The sequence below is a fragment of the Polyodon spathula genome, chromosome 39 (genome assembly GCF_017654505.1).
Source record: "Polyodon spathula isolate WHYD16114869_AA chromosome 39, ASM1765450v1, whole genome shotgun sequence".
NCBI lineage: Eukaryota > Metazoa > Chordata > Actinopteri > Acipenseriformes > Polyodontidae > Polyodon > Polyodon spathula.
This window is the reverse complement of record NC_054572.1, coordinates 1,916,036-1,938,500: the sequence shown is the minus strand read 5'-3', so window position 1 is coordinate 1,938,500 and position 22,465 is coordinate 1,916,036. Positions and strand designations below refer to the sequence as shown.

The 22,465-nt window shown below is 40.6% G+C and overlaps 1 protein-coding gene across 1 annotated transcript in view; it reads right to left on the bottom strand.

Moving 5' to 3' along the window:
• Positions 1-10,942, bottom strand: part of LOC121304735 (plexin-A2-like) — a 146,854-nt gene extending 135,912 nt beyond the window's left edge. Inside the window, exon 1 of the mRNA XM_041236103.1 lies at positions 10,338-10,942. The gene's annotated coding sequence lies outside the window, so the exon portion shown is untranslated. The remainder of the gene's footprint in view (positions 1-10,337) is intronic.
• Between the last annotated feature and the right edge of the window lie 11,523 nt (positions 10,943-22,465).

The window sequence follows — 22,465 nt, the reverse complement described above, 5'->3', positions numbered from 1 at the left end:
TGGCCCCAGCAACCTTAAACTGTAATTTGCCGTTTTAGTTTCTGCAGCAGTTTTTAAATAAGCCCAGGGCAAGGGAGCTGTATACACAACATGAAAAACTGGAAGGCCAGTGGAAACAACTCCCTCCAGGATGTTGATACAACAGGTAGTTCAGTCACTTGAAAAGCACCAGGCTCAGCAGCTGAGGTGCTGCCCCAGGGTAGCTAGGATCTACCCTACTTCACTCTTCACTTTGTACGAAGGGGCAGGAAAGGTTAGGGTTAGGGTTAGGGTTAAGGTTAGGGTTTGTCACATGAACTTATAAGAACTGCTCGGTTTGTTACATGAACTTATAAGAACTGCCTTCATGCTGAAGTCTACTGCATTGAACAGGGCTGCTCGTAATCCCTGTATCTAGGTTATAAATTATAAAAAGAAAACTGATACTTACAGAGTTTTGATATACAATATTCACTGATTCACAGAAATCTAAAAGTCAACGAATATCAGCAAAAGAGTAAAGTTTGCTGTTTATGGGTCGATCTAAATATGCAGTGGGACAAAGGAAGTTCAGAGTTAGTGGTTTGGTGCATGATGGGAAGCCTGGGCTTGGCACACCTGACTCAAGGATTGCAGTGAGCGGTCGAAGTTTGTTCTGGGAAACTCAGCCTGCCGAAGTCATGGTTTCCTGTCTGGCGTGTGAGAAATATTTACAGGACAAAGTACAGGATGGAAATGAGGTTTCCTGGAAGCATCGGAACACCACTGACCTCTCGTCATTCCCACAAACAGATCAATTGAGCATTAGCATGCTGCAGCAGTAGGACTGTTAACTGAGGGGATGTCCGCAGAATGATGCTGCACTTCGACTGAGCTGTGGAGGTCTGCAAACTACAGCAGAACTTATTGCAAGGCACGATGCTGCAAAAGAGCTCATTCTGCTGTGGCACCATCAAATGGCCAGGGTAATGCCCTTGCTGAATTGATGGTGCCACTCATTTTAACAAAAGTGAAATTAATGACACATTTTACGGAGCTGTGAAACTTCTATATTAAAGATGCTGTCGGCACTGTATGCTGTGAAGATGCTGGAGTGGATCTCCACACAGCCAACACTGTCACAATCAGCCCCACATTCGTCTGTCGTCATCTATACAACTAGAACAATGCAATACTGCGGAAAGGAAAAGGCATCCGTTTCATGTATGCAGTGCTGATGTTGTGGAAATAAACCCCTTTACTACCAGTCCCTGTGGCGGCCACCTTCCTTCCCAGTCACGCCGAGGGACGCAGGGTTCAGCATTGCACACAGCTGGCCCGCGAAGTCACGACCGTTCTTTGTGCTGTATTGCAGCATGAGAAATATTTACCAGGACAAAGTACACTATTGTATTTATGGGGTTTCCCTCGGGGCAAAAGTCACCGGAACCATTAAACAAAATTCTTTCTTGTGTTTTGTGCATTCATCAGGGCTGGCCGGCATCTTTGAACAGGGATTGTTTAAGTCAGGTGGATGGATTGCAGGCAGAGTAAACATGTTTGGCCAGGGCTCATGGTTTCTCAACAACAAAAACAGCCTGTATTCCAGCTCCCAGTTCAACGCATGTGTGCCGGCTTATTATTCTGCTTGGGAGACATATGGGGAGGGTGCTAAAAAGACTCAGGCAAAGTGTAATACAGGACTGAAAATTTGCTAGTAGCATATTAGGGAAGTTATTAAAATATCTTTTCAGCATTTGAGAAATGTAGCCAAACGTAGACCAATTATTTCTGTATCTGACACTGAGAGACGAATGCATGCCTTTGTTTCATTGTAATGCACTTTTTTCTGGTATCCCAAAACATGCGATATTCTGATTGTAGCTTGTTCAGAATACCACCGCTAGAATTCTGACTAAAACCAAGAAAAGTGAACACATTACCCCTGTTTTGGCCTCTTTACCCTGGCTCCCTGTGCAGTACAGAACTGAATTTAAGATTTTGTTGTTAACTTACAAGGCCCTGAATGGATTAGCACCTCGTTATTTGCAGGAGTTACTGACCCCGTATCTTCCAAACCGCACTCTGAGATCACAAGATACAGGGATGCTGGTTACTCCTAGGGTTAACAAAAGCAACAAGGGAGGTAGGGCATTTGCTTTTAGTGCTCTGAAATTATGGAATGCTCTGCCTTTGTGGTTGTCAGGGAATCTGGAACTGTTACAGTTTAGACAACACTAAAGAGGTTAGCAGGTGTGTGCTTCACACCTGTTCATGATGCCACACACAAGTTTGTCAGAGTACCGTTTGAATGAGCACACAAAGGCAGCAGGGAACGCATTGTACTGTACCGTCGCACAGCGCTATACACACACAGTCAGGTGGATTTGAGCAAATAACTCCAGGCTCTGTTATTATAATATAAAAAGCCCTCTCCCAGTCCCTCTTTCACTCTCCCTCATTCCTTCTCCACCCACCCTGTTTTGCTGTTCTGTTTCTCCTCCACCATTCTAAATAAACAAGCCTTCACTCAGAAAGCACACAGGATGAACTGGTGCACAGCACTGGTGTTCCCTTCTATAAGGTGTTGTTCTGTACAGTTTATCAGTTGTGCAGTGGGTGTGTAACCATAGCTTTTGTAAGCTGCTTCCCTACACAGTTGGAGCCAGGTTTACACAATGTATAAGTGGCAGGCTCAGTAAATTTACTATGAAATGTGATTACTGACAGATCTACCATTCTACTGTGTTGTATCCCTACGTATTCATGCATGCATGTTCCCACTAGGGCAGCCTGTGTAGACAGTCACAGATCCCTTGCTGCCTGTCAGTACGACCTGCTCTAGAGTCGGCAATTGGCGTGGGAGGTCCCATTATCATGCATGAAAACTTTGGACCCAGGTTGACGCTGCTACGTGGCTGAAACTGCCTTCATTGCAAACACACACTGTGCAAAATACTACACTGCCCTGCTTAATCAAATGCTTCACGGCCAGCCTCATTGACTTACTTCAGCTTCAAAATACCAATAACAATGCAGATGAGAGGCTGAGATACTGCAATTCGATGGAATTTGTACTTGCACTTCAAAAGATCTTATTTGACCCATATCCTTGTTTTTCTTTTTTGTATTACAAACAAAGAGCTTCTTGGAGTGTTTTATTTACACTGACTGGTCGTACTCAAGGGGTGGGTACCGACTTTCATAACAGAGCCCTTTAATGTACTAAAAACTGCCACAACAAGGTCCAGAAAACATGCCAAACTGACACTGATAGTAAGCATTTCCTTGGAACATGCAAAACACAAGCAGAAGAAAGAAAATGTACAGATGGTACTCCAGTATATCAAGACCAAAGCTATAGAGAAAGGAAGCTGGACTCTTAAAAAAGGAAGGTTTAAATCTTTACCCCGTCCGACAGCATGACATTGAACAACCCATCAAACCATCACTTTGTTCTCTACAACGCTGCTGCTATTTTTGGTTCGCCTGTCTGCCTGCCTGCCTGTCTGTCAGGGGCACTGTGCTTTACTACAGCAGTGATGTCTAAGAGGGTTTGCTCTGGCTCCAGAGCTTGTTCAATGCCAAGTGGTTTGATGAGGTCAAGAAAGGGTCACCGTGACTCCACCCCGCTGCATCCTTCTCGCTTCCACAAGCAAAGCAACAGAACCCAGTCAAGCCCACCATCTCCACTGGCAGCCCCTACAGACTTTGACATTATTAATTAAAACAGCTTCTGAATAATGCGTTGCTAAGAAGACCTGTCTCTTCATCACCTGAATTCTAGAAGTATCAGCAGCCCTCCCCAAAGACAACAACACACTTGGAAATGAGACAAGGTTACCTCTCACTGTTCAGCAACACTACCTTTGGGTGCTATTATTTCACACAAAAGAAATGGGACCTGCCTGCAAGGCAGCTAATTCTGGAAAGCACACAGGCCCAAAACAAATATACACCTGACACATCATTCCGGGAACAACAATTTATTAGTCATTTTTTATTCATTCTCTGTCTGGTTGCAACCCACAGTCTCCACAAAATATCCCAGACAGGTCCCCATGGGAAATACAAATGCAATAACATTTTTAATTTATCTCTAATAAAAGTTTACCATGGCATTTTTACAATGCTTTTTCTATGGTTATAATATGCATGTACCACAGTTTACCCTGGTTTATAATATTTTTTAATATGCTTTACTGTATTTCTTTGTGCTTTACAATGCTTATTTATGATTTAGTACACTTGGAATGCCCTACTATGGGAACATGTTGTACAAAAATGTTTCAAAAAATAAATAAACTAAGAAAAAACACATGCATCTGTGCAGCTATATCAATAGGCATTTGAAATGGCTCCAAGATATGTTTTAGGGTTAGTATCTCAACAGTGTCCAATCCCTTACATTAGCTTCGAGATAAGCACACCAACTGTTGAGATATTAAACCCAACAAATAGCTCGCTATCAGCATGGCTGCTGTATATCTGGTGTTTGCACACAAACCTTTACTTCATCAGTGCGGTGGTCACCATGGGAACAGGGGTAGGGCAGGTGTCCAGCTAGACCAGGAGGCAGTGCTGAGGATGAACACTGGCACAGGGGGTGGAGGGGTGGGGTGTCAGAGCCATGTGGCGCAGAAGTGTGGTGCAGGCAGCAGAGTCTGTGCCCTGCCACGGGTGGCACCCTGCTGCCCCTCCTGCGCTCATCTGTTCTGTGCAGCTGCCCTGCTCCCTTTGTGATGTCGCCAGCACCAGCTCTCCCTTTTGTCTGTTCGTTTATTGTTACTACCGCTGAACAAAACGCACTTCCTCTGTGACACCAAGCTAATTGATTATTAATGGTTCATATGCTAATTGACTTTTACATCAAGGATGGCCCCCTCAAACAAAAACTGGTTGAACGCAGTGTCTCGAATCCAAATGAAAGACTGAAACTAAATTTAAGGGGGTTAATACAAACAAACACACACACACACAAAGTTATAATGTAAGAAAAGAAGAACTGAAAGGTTGCCAGACACCAGTCATGAAGCTGATTAAATGCTGGCCGCCTCCCAATGCACAGATATCCAACAGTCCTTGGAAGCCGTGACTATTTTGGGAGTACAGAGAAAAAAAAGCCAGGTTGAAAAAGGTTTTCTAAAAAGAAACAGAAACATTTTCATTCATTAATTCAGCTCATACTGCCTTTCTTATTCCTGGGGCGCTCTGGTATTCATTGAAGAACCCACTTGTGTTGGCAAACATGAACATTAAGGAAATCTGTTCCTAGGTCTGCTAATCTACAGCTGGCACAAACTGCGTGCTTACAACCCCCTCCCCTCTCTTCTCTCTTTAAGCACTATAGACTGAGTGGAGCCTCCAGACAACTTTTGCTTGTAAAACTATCCTTCATAATCTGCAATGGAGGCTGAAATCCTTGCAGTGCTAGTTTTATAATGCAGTGGACAATCCAAAAAGCTATTAATACAGAATAAATGGTTTAAGTGCATTTAATAAACTTCGAAATAAAGCCCACATTAGAAATACAAAACGAAGCCAGTCCTTTATCTGGATCTTCTCTTGCTGAGACTACCAAGCCTCTTTAAATAATAAAATTACAAGTTATGCAATATAGCATTGATGGTTTTTGATAACATCAACCGCATTTTAATATGGAGCTGATGGCAGTTTAAAAACTGCAGAGCTTATTACATGCACCCCTGTGTGTTTACACAGCCTCAGACAGCGAGGGCTTCCTCCTTCCCCAGGCTGTGCTTTCAGTTGACAAGCCTTGTCCTATCGTTAAAAACAACTCCCTCTCATAAGAACTGCCCTCTGCTGTATCAGCATGCCACACAATCCCCAGCCACCCACCACTCTGAATCCTTGAAAAGAGAACTGCAAGAATCAGAGCCCTGCATTAAGAGTGCTAAAGAGACGAAATCAGGACACGCTGCTCTTAACACTGACCCCACTGCAAGAGCAGGTAAACATCCTCAAGCCTTCTGCTTCAGGAGGAGACCTTAGCAATGCACACGTTAACAGCTATTATTACTAGACAGTTCTGCCTAGCATTCTATAGGCGGATGCATGCACAAAACACGTGCCTTGTTCCACTCGGGAATTTTACATGCGGTTTCATCGTCTTCCTTACTTAGCCAGCACTACCACGGGTTAATCGAATCTTCCCCGGCTTGCGGCACATAAATCGAACCTGTCTACCGTAATATAGAGCACTCGGCTCACAGACAGACCATCACGCAGCAGGGGCTAACAGATAGGCATTTCGGCTGTGACACCGAGTTACGAGATGCACTCAGGCACGGTACTGAAATGATAGCGCACAAGCCGTCAGTGCAGGCGGAACAGCATGGGAAAGCCCAACGCCAGAACAAGGGACCACGCTGCCTGTATACAAACACCACAATGCTTTAGTTTTCTATGGGATGACAATGCCAGTCTTATGTTAGAACAGAGTTCTTCCAGAGACCCCCTTGTGAATAAAAAATGAGTCCAATCTAATCAACAGGCAGCACTTTTCACTCCTCTACTCTGTATAGAGCACGGTGTACATTACACAAGTACAATTAACATCTTCAGAGAAGTGCAGAGCAGCACTGTACAGGGAGCAGAGACTCCTCATTCCACCTCATTGATCAGCTAGGTCTTCTGGCAGTGCCATGCAAATCTGTCAGAGATTTGAATACTGCAGACAGCAATACAAAGAACATGTGAACGCTTTTAAAATAGTGAATCAAAGAGCACCGGATTTCAAAGCACTTTTTCAACGTGTCTGTCTGCTCCCCTCGTGAGGATCGTTGATAACTCCATATAGTGTTAAGGACATCAAGATTCCTCAATAGCTGTTCCTTACTACATCAGGGATGAAAAAAGACTCCTATTGCATAACCAGGTATAACTACGAGCTTGATTAGCTACAGTGTATAGGTAACAAGCTCAGACAAGTCTTATTAAACTCAAAGTAAAATCAGGAATGGATCAAACTGCTATGCAATGGGAGTCGTATTGCCATCTACAGAATCCAGAAGACTACCCACATGTCAAATGAACTGACCCCATTGTTATTTACTTTGTCACAGTTTCTGATTCATCAAATAACACTTGAGAAATAAACATCTACCTTATGCATCTTTCTTTAGTAATTTTTGTGTTTATTTTAAGTGTTTCAGATTATACTTTAGAAGCTCCAAAAAAGGGTTACTAAAAAAAAAAAAAACTTTACAGCTTATGAATACTAAAATGTGACATCAATACCAGCTAGAAACTGGCATTTAAATAAATATTTACAATACATTACATACTTGTTCAGATAAATAAAATCAATTAAATGTTTAATGTCAAGTAAATGTTTTACACTTAACGAGTTCTGTGTCGTGCAGATGAACAAACTGGGAAGAAGAGGTTTTCCTTACCCAACCTCTCCCTCCCTCCCTCCCTCCCTCCAGGTTTGAGAATAAAAGAAGCAGGAAAATGAACATGTCCCCACAGCCCCTGAACACAATAGCTTTTAACAACCTCTGTAATGAACTGACAAACAAATCAATAGATTAGCATCACAGCGCTTTGAGATAAAGACTGTAAATCCAGGGTGGTCATTTGAATAAAAGCAGAACCATCTGGTTAATAGGATAAGAATTTTATCAGTATCTCAGTGTAAGGGAATAAAAAAAACCCCGAGCCCCAGCTTCTTTGAACGCTTTTATTTTCTAAATTGCTCACACTGTTTGAAGCATGTGGCTTAGATGTTTTAGCAGAGGATAGTTTGAAGCTCATAGGGTTGATCAGAGTGATTTCCACCAGCCCGATGTCATTAACCTCACTGATTAACCATCCACCCGGTACATGAGCTATAATATACAGTACGCGCTTGCAGTATCTGAGCTGTCTAGCACTGCATTTTGTTTTAAACGTTAAAGAAATACCAGGGCAAACAGATTTAAACAAAGTACCCAGAGACCTCCCAAGCAATGCTAAAGGCATTCAGAGTGTTGGTTTACAGAAGGGTAAAAGCACAGTAAGTGACCCACTTATTTGCACATGTGTCAGATACTGCATGTCAGCAGTAAAACTACAGAACATGCACCATGCTCAATGACCAACAAAAAAAAAAAATTCTTAAAGAAAAAATACAAAGAAGAAATGATCCTGCCGTTAATCATTCATAATATTTACATTGCACCTTCCCAGGATGAAGCCAGCACAAGGGGATTTACTGGGTAATACAAATAACTAAGTTAAATGTATTTTAGTAATAATAATAATAATAATAATAATAATAATAATAATAATAATAATAATAATAATAATAATAATAAAATTTAAAAAGGACAGAATGGGATTTAAGTAAAAAGTAGGTTTTTGTTTTTTTTGTTTAGTTTTTTTTTTTAAAAAGGTAAGCAACAAGACATAATAGTACTATTTTCATTAAAGCGGAGTGTTAATTGTGATTTGTTTGTTTGTTTGCCCCAAATTGAATTGCCAAATTATTATCAGGAGCAGGCTCATGTAATGCCAAATGAACTGCGATCGTCTTTGTTGAAAAGTCTCCCTCATCTTTATACCCGCCTCTCTATCGATCTGTAATAAACCTGTGTTTGGATGAGCTACAGGGGTAACAGCACTGGAGGTCCAAGATCAAGCTGCTGTTTATTTTAGAATAATGTACTGTGTGTCCGTGTGCCAGGGTCAAACTACTGTTTAAATATGTGACAACAGGCTAAGTTAATGAAGTGCAGGTGGGGTCACGGTGAAAAAGCCAGGAGTTTAGTGAATAAACAGCACACTTAATATGCACTCCTCCATACACGACAGATGGAAATTGTTTTGATGCAAATGGCAGGCAATTTTCTCTTTAAAAGGCATTTATTATGCACAGCGCTCGTGACAGAGAGTAAACTGCCGAACCGCTCTCTCTCTCTCTGCACGGGAAAACGAAGATTTGTGGATGCATCTGCTAGTCCAGAGTCGTGGACAGATGAGCAGCCTGCATTGTGCTCTGAGGAGCTGGAAAACTAAATTATCTGCACCAGACGACAATACATCAGTTTGAACTTTTCAGACACCGGATCTTGTATAGCGCTGGACCTAATGCCCAGACGCACAGCTCGAACATCAGAGGCATTGGCCTGGACACCTCATGCTTTCAACAACACAGTGTAACACAGCCATGTTCGACTGCATGGTAAAAGATGTTTCCTGGGTGTCAGTTTAACTATAGCCTTCCAGTTTTAACCTTGCTGTGCATTGAACAGACAGCAGAACTTGTTGACTTACTAGTTGGTTTACATTTTCTAAAGGTTGAAAACTCTCTAGCCTCTGAACTATCACTTATGCCAGCAGCATGCTCTGCTGCAGCTTGGGAGAATGAATATCCATATCATTATCAATCTGGATAACATTTTAAACTGAAGTGTGTCTACCGAGTTTACACACAGGGTTGTAAAGACTCCTGCTATACAGCAGTTTCACCATTTCCAGTGTAGCGGTCACAAGCGCAAGTGTGTTAAAAGAATAGTAAAACGAGGAATGGATCAAACTGCTATGCAATGGGAGTCTTACTTCAATCCCAGGAATATACCGGCCTCAGCCTTCCTAAACTATATTAAAACCATTAGACCCACTATACCTTAAAATCTGGGTCTAAGAACATATCTGTTGAAGGGCCAAGCACAGTTAGAAAGAAGACTGATTCAGTGCCTGCTACTAGTGGAAACTACCAACATGTTAAACTTGGATCACCACAAATCAGATCTGCGCACATGCAGGCGGATACTGCATCCCGAGTTTAAGTACAGTACACAGTCCATTCATTAAATAGAATACAAACTGGCACTCTATATAGACACACGGTACTAAAAGCCCCCTTATAAATTGTTAATACAATTTCCACTTGGATGACTGCCAGTCACAGAACAAAAACACGTCTGCTTTATATAAATAAAAATACAAATTTTGACACTCTCGTATTACCACAAACACGATAGCCGGTCAAATAATAGAATTGGACTGTTCTGTACGTATCAGTGCGGTTTGCAATTTGCAGATTAGAGATAATAATAATAATAATAATAATAATAATAATAATAATAATAATAGTCTAATACGAACATCCCAAAGTAGTATACTGTACCGTTCAAATAAAAGCGAAGAAATAAAACACACAGGCGAAAGTTCTTAAATAAATGCAACTTCATACCAGTACAGTACTAACACATTGCACTGTGACGCGCTATCGGTTCTAGTAATAATATTTAATGGAACGACCAGTAGCCTGCATTAACCGAGTTCGTTCACCAAACAAAATGCCTCTTAAGGCAAAATAGTTATGCATGTATCCTGGTGTGTACATATACATTCCACTTGCACTTACTTACCTAAGTACCAAGACGTTGTTGTGTTTGGTGTCAAAATGTGGTTGAGTGCTTGTTTGAGCTAAATATATTTTCTAATTAAATCCACGCCGAATTAGAATTCCAAATCTAAATCTGGTGTTGCTGTTGCCCGTTCTTGTGTCCGTCCTGTATCCCCGCAGATTCTCCAGTCCGGTGCGATTCGTTAGATGTACCGTTTCATTCCAGCGATTGATCACAGGGGTGCTTCGTGTTTCTTGTCCTTTTTTAATGAATGCTTTGACGTAGCCGGGTTAGATATTTAACATTCCGTCAGTTTAACAGTCCCCTTGTATTTATTTCGGTCTGTCATCAGCGGTTTCTCGTTCCAGGTTTACGCCACAGCCTCTCCGCTACGCAATCTCAAACACGCTGAAATACACACGCGTGTCCCGTCTACCCGGCAAGACTAACACACTGGCAACCACACCGCTCGCAGTACAGTCCCTACAGCGCACCGATTAAACCCAACCCCCAATACATTAGCATACGATTCATTTGCATGCAGTCAGTGGGTCTAACAGGGTCGTAGACAGAGACTGCTTGGCTTTCACGCTAGCGGCAGCTAGTTGCCTTTGCAAAAAAACGCATAGTTCTAAATCTTCTTCGCCCATGTATTAATCCTGTATTCATATCGCACACAGGTGCGCCCCCACCCCATCTACAATATACCTGCTTAGTTTACCAATTCAGCCCTGAATGAAGTTGGTTTCCTTGCATTTCTTATACGGAGCAATGCAATATATAGCGCATTCATTCGCCGCACCCCCAGTGTTAACTATCTGGGGTTCTGCTCACACTGTACGGTATACTGCAGTAAATCTCATTAAAAAAAAATGGTCTCTTCCATAAACCTTTATAGTTGCAACAAAGGCTGTAGTTCACTCCACTATTGTTCCTATCTGCGACTCGAGTTATCTGTTATGACATGCTTGCACAGAACCGCGGATTAACCCTTTTGTCGACAGATTCCTGACACGGATTGTTAAAAGCCCCGGTGTTTGCAGTGTAGCTACATTTTAATGCAACCCTAACCCTTGCAGTTCGGGCTGCTTCATGTTTCACAATAGTCGTCTTCGTCAAAGCACCGGACTCTTCCCAGTATCTTTAGACTCTGATCTACAGTAGCCTATTACCTTGAAATCAGACCACCTTCATGCTCTCTCTCTCATCTTCCGTTCCGTTTTGTTTGAGCTGTTCCTTTCCCGGTTGAGATGTGATATACAGCGTGGAGCTCACCCCTTCTACAACTGCATTCTTCGCACACGACTATATTGGCATGCTTTTAAATGTGCCTGGTACCACCAGACACATCAAAAAGCTAATCTCTGCAATGCTTACTTAGGTGACACTTTGATTTTTTTTTTCTTTTTTTTCTTCGATGTTAAACTGTCATTTCAGTTTTTCAGGAATTGATGATGGGATATCAATACCTTATGACGTGAAGCGTGCGTAAAGACCAGATGCAATTAGTAACGTGAAGCGTGCACAAAAAACAGGTGCAATTAGAAGGAACAGCGATGGTGTTTATTAATGGTCCATAATACTGCACTGGAGTGGTGCTGCTCTGTGGCGGTTTCAGTCAGGTCCAGACATTGTTCTACCTTTAATATGTATTTAATTAACAGAGCTGCTCAAAGCCTTGCTTAGACCAGGTGTTTAACTGAGTCTAGTAAACAGGGCCTGATTGGAATGAGGTCTTGGGTTGGAACGGACCCCGAGTGACAAGTGAGTTCCACTGTTTCTCAGTATAGGGGAGACCGGGGCTGGCTGTCACACTTTTTAGTCTTTATTATTTCCCTCAATGTGGTGACACGCTGCGAGGGTCTGTTCCTCGCGATATTGAAGAATAACTCTTCACCTACAAATTGATGGTTTTTTATTTCAGTATAACTGTATTACAAATATGATATTTTGATGGTTGAAAATGAGCCGGTCACCCACGATATGGGGTTGGTTGTCACAGCGTATGTTCTTGCTTTTACAGTAGACAAAATAATGCAACATTTTTTTTTTTTTTAAATAATATAAAGTTTCTACTGTGTTCAAAGACAGAAAAAGTTGTATTTTTACTTTTTATGTGAGCATAAAAAATACAGACCTATATATATTTGAAATGTCGACCCATGCTACAAAATAATACCACAGCCTCCACAGAACCAGAGGATAAACAGTAAATAATTTAAATAAGCATTACAGTGTGACATAGCCCACATTTTGGTGTAAAAAAGTAGATACTCCAATACTACTAAGAGTTATAACAAATAACAAGACATGTATTTTTTATTTTGAGTATGAAAAAAAAAAAGAAATATGTGCTAACCTTTATGTTAGATGGAATTGACCTCAAATTACAAGATGGTTGACTTCCAGACAATAGAACACACATTTCAGTGTTAGTATCACCTGCCTGCACCATCTAGTGTCATAGCTATGAGCACTGTGACAACCAGCCCGTGTGACAACCAGTCCCGGTCTCCCCTACCTGAGAGAGAAGCAGGCTTTTGATCAGTTTGTCATGACCAGTGCAATACACATGTAGAACACACCGGGTGGTTTAGTATGCATACCAACATACCCCAGAGAAATTCAGCAGATGGAAGCAGTATTTAAGGTATCAGTAAACAGGACCTGCACCTCTGGTCGTCTTGATAAGGCTCTATTTATTGGAGAAGGGTTCATATCAAAACAAGAACGCACTTTTCACATAGACAGACACCACCTCTTTTGACAGATGACAACTTTCACTTTTCTCATCTGCAGCATTGCAAATGGACCTATCTTACATCTACAGCCGCCGCCTAGGACTGACTTTCTCTCTGTCATCGCGTTAGGGTATGCAGTTACAGAGTTCACCAAATTTTCAACATCACTAATAAACAAACACTACCAGCTAGTGCTTTTAATTACACAAATACATCCGCCTTCGTTTAACTCTTTAGCTGTCAAACGCTTAATTGCGCATGACTTGAATCACAATTAGAGGCTTTTACAAAAATAATTGATTCGAGAAGCTAATCCGTTCTGGCACCGAGCACCAACGGGCGGACTAATTCACACCTTCCAGCCTGCATCGGGAAAACGTGCGAGCACCAAACCATTATTCACCAACACACGCGATGTTTTATTTTCGGTCTATTTACATAAACTAAACATAATTTCAGCCACGTAACGATTATTTGCATTTTCGATTTATTTTTTGTTCTATTATATGTGTTTAAAACAGCAAGAATCCATTGCGTTGTTACACACCATTCAAATACGCATGCACCCTAATTATATTATACTATTACTTACAGTACCAGACCGAGGCCTAAATTTAATACTATATACAAATAACATAACATACAAACAATAGACTATACAAATAATATGACACAGCCGCAATCCTAAATCAGAATTACTCATGGGATCAAACATTAAACGAGGTTGTCTAGTGTACCACAGCAGTCTCATTTTTTAATTTACAGCAACATTTGTTTTATATGTTGCCGATCTAATACTACAGTGCACCCCCCAGATCGCTTTGCAAAACCTGGTCTCTGCTGCACGTACATATTGAATATCTTCGCCAGCTTGAGCTGGAAACATCTATGGTACAGTGCCACCTATAGGCATATAAAAGAAAGGTTCTTCAGTACAAAGGAGATCGGGTAAAGTTCTGATGTAATTACAAAAGTGAACCGTACAGTGTCTGATACTATATTGATTCCTGCAAACAAACCGTTTTTTCTTTCCTTTGGGGAATTAACATTGACAAGACATTTTGTGTCTTATAATGCACGGTATCTCACTGGAGTTAAGAGCCACTTGCTGTTGTCCTCTGTCCCCTTGGAAACTGCCATTACCGAAAAACGCTCCCGCTTTTGTAATTAATGCTTTCACAGTTGCATGACAGGCAAGCGATTTTGGTAATGGCTTTTAGTGTTTCATCTCAGTAACTAGACTGGGAATCCTGGTATTACCCTTTAATTGTACAGCTAATGCACAGCTTTTGTAAAAAAAGAGGTGACAATGGACTGGATTTGTAACGTGTACAGCATTAACACATTGGTAAATCCAGTATGCACTGTGAGAAGGAGCTGAACCTTAATGCTATGCCAAAGGATCAGTCCTGAGGTATATATGACCTCAATCAGTCAGCTGTCTGTTAGTGCAATACTTATCAGGGTATGGATGCAAATGCAACTGAGAAATGCAGTTTGTGTGTAGCTGCAGTCATCTGCTGCTGCTTTGATCTGTTTACTGCAGCTGTTTTGCAATGGGTGTTGGGATTAATTATACTGTCATTAAAGCAGTATTTTGTTTCATTTTACTTTTTTTTTTACAATGTAGAGATAGAGAGATGACTAGTGTTAATTATGTGCACCTGGCTCTATTGAACAGTTTTTTTTCTTGTGCTCGTCCGCACAGTTATCCTAGTTATCTCTTCATTACCAAAATCAAATCATACCCAGTCAAGCAGACTCATCAAAAATGTACATATCGCCATTCTAATATACATATTGTCATTCAAACATCAGGTGAGTTATCAAGTGATTTTAACATGCAGACCTTTGACAGGAGCCCCAATTGGGAGATATATATATGTATTATATATATATATATATATATATATATATATATATATATATATATATATATATATATATATATATTATATATTATAATTTTCTAAAAAAAAATTGTAGAGTGCAGGACACCAGGACATTAACCACTGGACCACACACACACACACACACACATACACACACACACACATAACAAGGTATGTCACAATATTAAACCAAAGCAATAGTGAAGGAGCACCAGGTACAACATAAATACAAACATATTTAGGACATTTTAGACATGAGTCCAGTGAATTGTTTGTTCATAACAATTAATTTATAATAAAACCAAGTGGGGCTTCCTGGTAGGATGTGTGTGTGTGTGTGTGTGTGTGTGTGTGTGTGTGTGTGTGTGTGCATGTGTGTGCATGTGTATCTATCTATCTATCTATCTATCTATCTATCTATCTATCTATCTATCTATCTATCTATAAACTGGAAAAGCTCTTGTCTTCATTAGTATGCAATTTAGTGATGCTGCATAACTGCCAGTCAATCCACTTTCATTCCCTAATTCTCCAAACCCGTTAGGCTTTTGTCCAAGACATGATCATTTCAAATTCAGGTGTTATTACAAATAGATTAGTAGGCTGCTGTCATCTACAAAACAGCCCCCAACCCTTACTCCACCACGTCCCGTTTTACACTCCAGTTTTTAAAACATATTGTTCTGAAATAAATCACATAGATCAGCTTGAAGATTAAATTGCCTGTGTTTTTTTTTTTTTTTGTCCCAGCATTGTGTTTTGGCTGTTCTATCAGTCGCTGTCAGATCCACATCTTCCTAACCCATATTAATAGACACTTAACTTGATTGAGAGTGAAAAAAAACAACCTTTTCCTGAAATCCAATATATCAAAATGTGGATGAGGAAGACGGTCGCTAATATAAAAAATGAATATATCCGTAATTAACATATGCTGCATATTAATTTAGTAGGAGTGAACCACTTTAGGAAAATGTGTTCATATAAGTAAATGTTATGAATTCAATTAAAATGGTGTTTTATATCAGTGGTTCTCAATCCTGGTCCTGGGGACCCCTGTGTCGTCTGGTTTTCATTCCACCTGAGCTCACAATGGTTTACATTACTAAGTTTTTTTATGATATTTCATTTCTTATTTTTTAAGATGTTTGAAATCATTCTAAGGTGCCTTTGTCTGCTGCACTTCAATTTTAATTGCTTGCCATAGATATATTTCAGGTAGGCTAGATCAGACAAAGGATCTCTTGACTCCTAGTCTATGTTACACATATCTATGGCAGGCCACTAGAACTGAATCGCTGCTCCTGACCTCAGGAGAAAGAACCCACAAACAGACTATCATTGCAATGGAACCGCTCAGAAAGATTGCAGTCATTATTAAATGGAAGAGGACAGAGAAATGAAATCTGAAGCTACGAATACCAGATGGATGAAGTGAAGCTTTTTTAGTCCAGGCCAGGATTCCAGGCCAGGTAGCTGCCGTGATCATACAGACACTGCTCTTGTTCGCACATTTACAATGCTCTTGAATACGTTTGCTGTTCATTCCTGACGTAAATCATCCTTTTAGTGCGATTACAGACTGACAAATAAACCTGGATTTTCAAAGCACTCTGATATAATTGTGGCAGGCACTGTATAAAAATACATACATAAAATAAGTACTGCTTATAGACAGATGGAATAAATCCTTCACCTCAACCATTTCTGACAGATGCTAGATATCCAGAACCAAGCAGCAACAACAGTCAAGTATTATCTTCCTGCAAAGCCGCACCAGTTTTGTTATTGTTAGATGACACAATTTTTCAATGGTCCAGTGTTCAGTATTGTAAATGGCAAATTCCTGATGCAGGGAGATTACTGTAAAAAGCAAAACAAACAAACAAAAGAATCATCCAAGTTGTCAGGAAAGCTCTCGACGTACGGCCTTGACTGAGGAATGTATTTTAGTTTTTTTTGTGAGCGAATGTGTTTCTCCACCTTCCATATCTAGACGTCACTGCATCTCCATTCCACTGGAAGAGGCAGAAAAGCCAAATCGATCAGGATAGAGGGAGAGGGCATTGCCAGCTTTCATTAACCAGCAGGGCTGCTGTCCAGACCTCGCTGACAGACAGCTGCCGATGAAAAGGGACAAGGATGATATCAGAACTGGCAGCTCCACCAGTCCTAAACAGACAGGGTGGCTTTTTACATGGTGACAGATTCAACTTTATATCATCATCGGTCTGCAAAGCCACATTGTGGTCTCGCTATGCCTCTCCATGGGGGGAAGCAGATTTGCTAAATTAGTTCAATGCAGCACTCTAATGATTTAAACGCTAATTAGATTGATGATAAGACTGATTGCACTGTTTCTGCATTTGGGCACCGCTAGTGTTCCTGGCTCGGCTTTAGATGATCAGGATTAGGACTCGTTGGGACAGAACATCTTTGTACAAGAGGGTCCTGGCATGATGTAAAACTCCAATAAGATGACATTTAACACAGTCAAAAACTAAAATATCCAAATTAAAAAGAGATAAAACACAAAAGACACCTGCCATTTAGGAATGTTTTTGGCCCATTTACCAACAGATATGAAAACGTCATTATTCTGACTGGCCAAAAGTGACCACAACCCACATTGGGGCGCTCCCTACTCTTTCATCCAATGATCATCCAATGGAAACGCATGTGCATTGTTCAGTGTGGAAGGCTTCTGTGATTTGGGCCACTGTAGCACATCTGTTGCTTGACACAATAGTCATCTTGCCTATGTATTTATCTTCTAACTAGACGTCCTTTGATGACCAAAAGTGTTAATATCCTGTTCACAATTCCAGAAACTGCTGGTGAGCTAGTGAGCAGCTAAGACTTGGGAATTGGAACAAATACTGGTCTCTTACTGGCCTCCCAGTAGATATATAAAACCAAATCTCCTGAACCAGCTTGATCAGGTAAGAATCTGCACGACCAGCTGAAAACATGTAAACCACCAGCTCTGACCAGCATACAGCAGTGCCTCACATCCCTGGAATTTCCCTCAGGATAATAAAAACAGAGAGAGAAGAAAAAAAGAGAGATGGATCGTTACCCAACAGATATCTTTCTCTTTTAATTAGGTATAGCCTACAAACCATGGCTGGACAGAAACACATGGCACTAATTCGTTCAATCACATGGTTAAGGTTCCCTGCAAACCATTGCGCCCCGTCAGTCTCAGGACAACATCCAAATCCCTCAATTATATTACTGCCTTGTGTCTTAGGCAGGGCCATCCATTAAATACTACATCTGTATGTACAAGAATCCCTTGCATGCTCTCAAGCCAGGCCATTTACACGACCACATCTCACCCTGTTAAATGTATTTACAAGGGTCATCTAAGAAAAAACAAGTTCTAATTCTGCAGTACTGTGTGGCAAAGCCAACTATTAATGGCAAACTTGGCAAGTGTAGGAAAACATGTCTCTACGCTAGGTGTAGACAAGAACGCAATTGTGTGCCAAATCTTTTTGCATGACATATGTAAGCACACAATTTTATCAAAAATGGCTCGGGTTAGGGGGGTAACACAGTAACTAGAGACACTTAATGTAAAGTGTTACCAGTTAATGCTGCTGCTTCCTGGAACCTAATGACTTCCTGTGTTACAGTTCAAAATCGCTCCAATGGGCTAGCGGCAACCAGACCATGTGGCCTACTGCAAAGGTACCAGGATGCACCCCTTTAGGATATAAAACATAAATTAATGCCATACGTATATCTCAACCACAGCTTTGAACAATATACATTCAGTATGCTTTCATATTGGTAACTTAGATATGAATTCAATAAATACCACAGGATTAAAACAGTGCCACACACACACAGTGCTAGTTATAAAACATAACACAATCTTAGCCTGATATCCCACATGCATCTGATCAGTGACAGAATGCACTCAGCTGGGAAAATTCCTTTTAAACTAGTGAACCGTTTTCTCTAAAATAATAATTTTGAAATAATTTTTAATCCCCCACATAACAGCTCAAGTAAATAAATCCAGAACCGATGCATGGACATGAGTATTGCTCAGCTAACAGAGCTGATGTGAACACATGGGTCATTACAGGCTGGGGAGTCTGAAATAGGATTTGCCAAGCCTCCTTCTAGTCAAGGTATGCAGGACCAGTTCATTTGCTTTGTTTCAGAATATAGAAAGTCACAAGGCATGTTTGGGGAGTAATGTAACCAGCTAACTATACAGAGATGAAGAGATTCAGCAGGGACCCATTCAATACTGGGCATTGCATGAAACCTGGGGCCGCATCCCAGCTTTCCAACACATTTAGCGATCAAAGCACTCACGACGAGTGTTTTTGCACCCAACTGGATAGTTTCAAAGGCTTTGTAAAAATCACCGAACACAGCCCATGAAGGTAACCAGCAACAAATCAGTGCCCTTCGCAATTTTATTTGTCGATTTATTTTTTAAAGAGTAGAAATTCTCTTCAAATATTGTCAAAGCAATTCCGTTATCGTCCAATTCATTCACAGACCCCATCACGTCCCTGTGCATGGTGAGCTATCCTAAAACTCTTATTACAAACCATCTGGTTTCTTGTACCTACTGGGTCTCATTGTGTTGGTGTCTGCTTCTGATTCCTCCACGCTGAGCTAAAGCAGGTGACTACACCTTTAACAGCCCGCACACTGTGCAGCATCGATAAGCATCAGTAACATTCGATGGTACACAGCACCATTGCCTATCACAATCACCTGCATGTAGCAAAACAAAACAGAGGGAATTATTTCAGTCCCACAGAATAACAGTTGGGCTCCCATCCAAGCCCCACCTCTGAATTATCATTTAGTGAAAAATAAAAAAAAAAAAAAAATATATAAACTCCGTAGTCTACCGTATGACTGTATTGAATATCATTGCCTTTGAATTTTAATAATAAATATGATTTGCAAAAGGAGGCTGTGTGCTTTGTGGTATTGTCTGTCAAAGAAATGCAATTCCGAGACAAAGACAGGCAGGCTGGCGATGTTCAGGCAGCCTGCTGCAATTCTGTGATTCCAAGGCATTATGTAAAATCAGGAGCCTCTGGAAGACTCGTCAAGTATTCACAAAGAGAGCGGACAGTAAAACGAGGAGCTGGAGATGCAGCTGGCTGTGCAAGTGAAGTGATTACTTATAGTTATTCCTGTTTGCTTTTGGGGAACTGTTTAAAATAAATGGTTGGAAGCTAAGTTTTCAAGAGCTGTAAAATGATTGCTTAAATTGACCCTAGAACACTTTTACAAGAAGGCTGTTAGAGCCCTGTATGAATAGTTAACAGGTGTCTCAACCACCAAACACCTTACCAATTATCTCTGAAGGACACCTGTCCTAGGGAGGCCAAGAAGGGCGTGGAGACTGGATCTCATTTTCACCCCTGATGAGTGGAGTCTTTCCAGAGCAGGTTGGTTGAAACACGTTGGCAAAGGAGAGGGGAGCAGTATTTACATTGCCCCTACCTGCAGTGTGCTATAGAGAGAATGGATGTTTCTTCTGGCCTTAGCCCCTTTCACAAGCACACACACACACACACACACACACACACACGCACTATTTAACTGTCCTCAAACTACTGTTGTATATTTAGAGCTTGCTTGCTTAAAGGCATTTTTTTCTGACAGGCCCGCTCAATGTGGCGCCCAATCTTAACACTTTGAAATTACCATAACTAAGCCTGCAGATAACGTCAAGAAACAAAAAAGGCACCTCAGAATAGCTCGAGAGTAAGGGGATGTACAGATGGCATTGTTTTGAAGACGATCTCACTACATTCAAGCTGTCACAAATCAATGAATAATAATAATAAAGAAACAATGAAATAATTTTCACCCCCAGCAGCAAGTCATTTACACTCCCTCTTGACTAAATGGAGAGGAAAGCAGATGCATTTTAAAAACTTGGTGATGTATCAGCAGAACCAATGATGATTGGATGCAGTTTGCATGGGGGGGGGGGGGTTGACTAAGTAAAATCCGCAGCACTACCTAAAATAGAAGCACTGAGCTGTTTATTTGATCAGCAAACTTTTATCTTTTTTTATCTCAGTGGCATCAATATACATTTATTTAAAGGTATCAATTAAAAGTTCTGCAGCAAGAACATTTTGATGTGACAAAATTCTCCGATGGCACGTCCCAGCTGAAACACATCCATTTTAAATCATAGCGCATCAAACGGATATCTATAAAAATCAAGTGTACGCTTAACCAAGCCAATCTGCAACTAATAATCACATGCCAGACTACACTAGATTGGAATTGAATTTCTTGTACAGCCATTCTTTCTATGTTGCTGTTTGATCAAAAGCTGTTCAAGAAAAAAAAAGTAAATGACACATAAGAACATAAGAACATAAGAAAGTTTACAAACGAGAGGAGGCCATTCGGCCCATCTTGCTCGTTTGGTTGTTAGTAGCTTATTGATCCCAAAATCTCATCAAGCAGCTTCTTGAAGGATCCCAGGGTGTCAGCTTCAACAACATTACTGGGGAGTTGATTCCAGACCCTCACAATTCTCTGTGTAAAAAAGTGTCTCCTATTTTCTGTTCTGAATGCCCCTTTTTCTAAACTCCATTTGTGACCCCTGGTCCTTGTTTCTTTTTTCAGGCTGAAAAAGTCCCTTGGGTCGACACTGTCAAAACACAACATAGAAAAATATGAAATGCACACAATGAAGGTTTTTCAGTATCAAGGGTATTCATTCGTATTTGGACGAAGGATTGCTCAGTAAAGTGGAAGTTGCTTAGCAAGCATGCTGGAGTTTGAAACATATGTTGCCTGCTGTTAAATTGGACTCTAATGTAAAGATGTTCAGGATACTTATAGATTAAATAGATTACAAGCTCCTAAAGGCCTTTCCCATCAGTACATTAAGCTGTTTTTGATGCTTGGGTCCCTGGTGCCCAAGACAACCATTCAGAGATGTATAAATGTCCATCAAAATCATTTATTTGCTGGGATGCCTTCCAGGGCATCACAGAAGCAGGACTTATTAGAACTCTAATCAATGAGACTTTTCTTTTGTGCCCTACCCTCCTATTCAATCAGTTTTGTATTCCTTGTACCTTTAAATCTAAACCATGTATCACACGATATAACCATTGAATTATGGATTTTCTTGTTGTTACTGCATCTTGTAAAGCGCTATGAAAGGCTCTATATAAAATAAAGATTGATTGATTGATTGAAAGGGATACTTTAATATAATCTGCATGCGTTATGATTGAGTGAAGATATGACTGAAGATAGAGATGTATTAGTGAAGGGTATCAGATTAATTCACTGGTCTGCTGTTTTAAGTTGAGTTCATTTTTATTTTTATAATGTTTTATTGTAGAGAAGCAAGTAACCTGTGACTTTTGCCAATGTGGCTCTGTATCTTGTGCAACAAAGTCAAAGAAAGAAAGAAAGAAAGAAAGCATTTGTTTCTGATGGAAGATTAGCTTTGACATGAATGTGAACACTATTCAAACAGGGCTTTTAAAAG